The sequence below is a fragment of the Symphalangus syndactylus genome, chromosome Y (genome assembly GCF_028878055.3).
Source record: "Symphalangus syndactylus isolate Jambi chromosome Y, NHGRI_mSymSyn1-v2.1_pri, whole genome shotgun sequence".
Lineage (NCBI taxonomy): Eukaryota > Metazoa > Chordata > Mammalia > Primates > Hylobatidae > Symphalangus > Symphalangus syndactylus.
Genome location: NC_072448.2, coordinates 21,938,268 through 21,942,069, shown reverse-complemented (window position 1 = coordinate 21,942,069; position 3,802 = coordinate 21,938,268). Strand labels below are relative to the sequence as shown.

General features: G+C 40.6%; 1 pseudogene; it reads left to right on the top strand.

Annotated features, from left to right (window-relative positions):
• The first annotated feature begins 1,133 nt into the window (after positions 1–1,133).
• LOC129476723 (ras-related protein Rab-9A-like) lies at positions 1,134–3,342 on the top strand (annotated as a pseudogene).
• Positions 3,343–3,802: the final 460 nt, after the last annotated feature.

The window sequence follows — 3,802 nt, the reverse complement described above, 5'->3', positions numbered from 1 at the left end:
AGTCCCTTTGCCAATTCCAACTGGAACATCCAATATACAACATTAATTCAGCCATCTGGTAAGATCTCCCTTTTCCTGGCTTTCTCCTGGTACTGGAGAAAGTCTGGCCTGCTGTCCAGTTCCTCAAAGGACCAATAGGACTACGCTAGAGGACACCTTAGGGACACGCAGTGCTTCCTCAGCCTAACTGTCCTGTTTCAGAAAGAGGATTCAAGGTCTCTGTCTATTGTCTGGAAACATCAAGAACCAAACAGATGCTTTTCAAAATACCTTTATAGCAAATCCAGCTTCCTAGAAACGCTAATTATTAAGTATGTGAATGTACAAATATATCATTCACTTGTACCCGTGGGAAAGGTTTAGTGTTACTGCCATTTACAGGAAAAACAGACAAAAAAAATTAACAGGTTTTACCTTAAAAGTTGAAAATTGCTAAAAGTTACATTATAATATGGAATTGAAAGTGCTAAATACAAATTTTCTTGCAAGGTGTATAAAAACAGTAAACAGTTAAAAGTTGCAAGAAGACATAAAAATGTACATTTTGATTAAAAATTATAAAATTGGTGTGGACAGAAACTGAGCTAGCTTGAAGAGATTTTTCTTTTCTTCATGCCCCAGTGGCACCTGAAACGCCAGAAAGACAGAACCGTTCACTCCCTTGAAAGGGGGATGAAGCGAGGGAGCCAAGTTGTCTAGCTCAGTGGATGTCACCCCTATGGAGCCCAGCAAACTAAAATCCACTGTCTTGAAATTCTCGCTGCCAGTGCAGTAGTCTAAAGTCAACCTGGGTGCTTGAGATTGGTGAGGAAAGGGGCGCCCACCAATACTGAGGCTTGAGTAGGTGGTTTTCCCTTCACAGTGTAAACAAAGCCACTGGGAAGTCACCGCAGCTCAGCAAAGCTGCTGTAGCCAGCCTGCTTCCCTAGATTCCTCGTCTCCGATCAGGGCATCTCTGAAAGAATGGCAGCAGCCGCAGTTAGGGGCTTATAGATAAAACTTCCTTCTCCCTGAAACAGCGCACCTGGGGGAAAGGGTGGCTGTAGGCGCAGCTTCAGCAGACTTAAACCTTCCTGCCTGATGGCCCTGAAGATAGCTGCACATCTCCAACAGACTGCCTCCTCAAGGGGCCCATGAATCCCATGCCTCTGGATTGGGACACTCCTCCCCCCAGGGATCGACAGATAGCTCGTACAGGAGTGTTCTGGCTCGGACTTGGCGGGTGCCCTTCTGGGATGAAGCTTTCAGAGAAAGTAACAGGCAGCAATCTTTGCTTTTCTGCATCCTCTGATAGTGATACACAGGCAACAACCATCAGAAGTGGACCTCCAGCAAAGCCCAGCACACCTGCAGCAGAAAGACCTGACTGTTAAAAGGAAAACTAATAACAGAATTGCATAGTATCAGCATTCAACATCAAAGACCAAAGGTATGTAAATGTACAAAGATGAAAAAATAAAAGCGCAAAAACCTGAAAATTCCGAAAATGAGAACACCTCTTCTTTCCCGAAACATCACTACTCCTCACCAGCAAGAAAACAAAACTAAATAGAGAATGAGTTTGAGGAATTGACAGAAGTAGGCTTCAGAAGGTGGGTAATAACAAACTCTTCTGAGATAAAGGAGACTATTCTAACCCAACGCCAGGAAGCTAAGAACCCCAAAATATGTCGGGGGAATTACTAATTGGAATAACCAGTGTAGAGAAAAATATAAATAACATAATGGAGCTGAAAAACAGCACAAAGACTGCATGAAGCATACACAAGTATTAATAGCCAAATTGATTAAGTGGAAGAAAGGATATCAGAGATTGAAGATTAACTTAATGAAATAAAGCATGAAGAAAAGGTTAGAGAAAAAGGAATAAAAAGGAACAAAGTCTCCAAGAAATATGAAACTATGTGAAAAGACTAAACCTACTTTGTTTGTTTGTTTGTTTGTCTGTCTGTCATGGGGTCTTGCTCTGTCGGCCAAGCTGGAGTGCAGGGGTGTCTCAACTCACTGCAACCTCCTCTTCCCAGGTTCAAGGGATTCCCCTGCCTCAGCCTCCTGTAGCTGGGTTTACAGGCTCACGCCACCACACCTGGCTAATTTTTGTATTTTTAGTAGAAACGGGGCTTCAGCATGTTTTTCAGTTTGGTCTCCAACTCCTGATATCATGATCCGCCCATCTCGGCCTCCCAAAGTGCTGGGATTACAGGCGTGAATAAACATGAGCAGCTTAAACTTGGCTCTTCTTTTTGGCCTGGATATAACTGTAAAGTTTTCTGCTCTCACAACACTAACCTCCATAACATTTGTCATAAACATACTCCCTAAACTATAAATCTTGCTCTATCAGAAACATACAAACTTTGGTGTCTTATCCATCTTTAACCAAATTGTAGTGGAGCTTACTATGAGCAGAGAGGGGCTTATGATAGATTCACTGTTCACAACAATAGGTTTGATTTTGCATTTGGGCTAAAGTGCCAGCTTCACAGTCGACTGTGTCCTGAGAAAGGGGAAGAGTGAGCCCTTTTTAGTTGTTTTAGAGAGTCATGGTAGTATAGTAGCTCACACATGGCTACATGCTCAGTAAACAACAAGTCTTATTATTAGTTATTTCCTGGTGCTATGTGTTTTATTTCACCTACATGCTGATATTCATAGACCCATATAGAAGAATAGGTAGGTGAAAAGGAATGTTACGGTGCCTTTTTATTTTCCAGGGTTCTTGAAGCTCTTGAGATGAACAGTGGCAGGAAATTCATCACTTTTTAAAGTAATTCTGTTTGGAGATGGTGGGTTTTGGGAGGAGTTCACTTATGAATACATAGGTAACTAATAAGTTTGATACTCAGCTGTTCCATGCAATAAATGAGGACATTTTAAATAAGATTTGAAAGGGATGGACATTTTGTTACCATGCAGATGTGTGACGTGGCAGGTCAGGAGAGATTGTGAAGCCTGAGGACGCCATTTTACAGAGGTTCTGACAGTTGTCTACTTACTTTTAGTGTCAACGATTCACAAAGCTTCCAGAACTTAAGTAACTGGAGGAAAGAGTTCATCTATTACGCTGATGTGGAAGAACCTGAGAGCTTTCCTTTTGTGATTCTGGATTCCAGACTGACATAAGTGAATGGCAGGTGTTTATAGAAGAAGTAAAGCTTATGCAGGGAGAACAGTGGCTATACTTACTTTGTAACAAGTGCAAAAGATGCCACAAATGCAGCAGCAGCCTTTGAGGAGGAGGTTGAAAAAATTCTTGTGACTGAGGATACATCAGATCACTTGAGGCACAAAGGCATCATCAACATTCACCGAAAGCCCAAGCCTAACTCATTTTGCTGTTGAGTGTTAGAGATAAGACAGATGCACTCTAACCAACTCACACATATACACAAAATTAGCATGGACATGGAGAAGAGAACTAGTGTTTGTAGCAGCGTATTACTAATAAATCCCAATGAGTATATATTACTGTGTCATTACTGGGTGGGAGATGGACACATCCACTCATGCAGGAATATATTTTCTCAATAGTGGCACCTTACATTTACAAATTGTAATGGTTTTCTGAAAACGTTTCTTTGATTTACATATGTAAATTAGAGAGCTAATAAATGAGATGACCAAGACTTTAATAATAATTAAAATAAGAAACTTGACTAGAATTTATACTTGGATTTCTTTCCTGGAAAAATGGAAAACTACTTTTTATATGTATATGATTTTTACACAATTAGCATTGTATTCTTGGTGAAAGAAAATGATTTCACCAATGTTAGATATGAAAAATTAGAATCTAATGTAT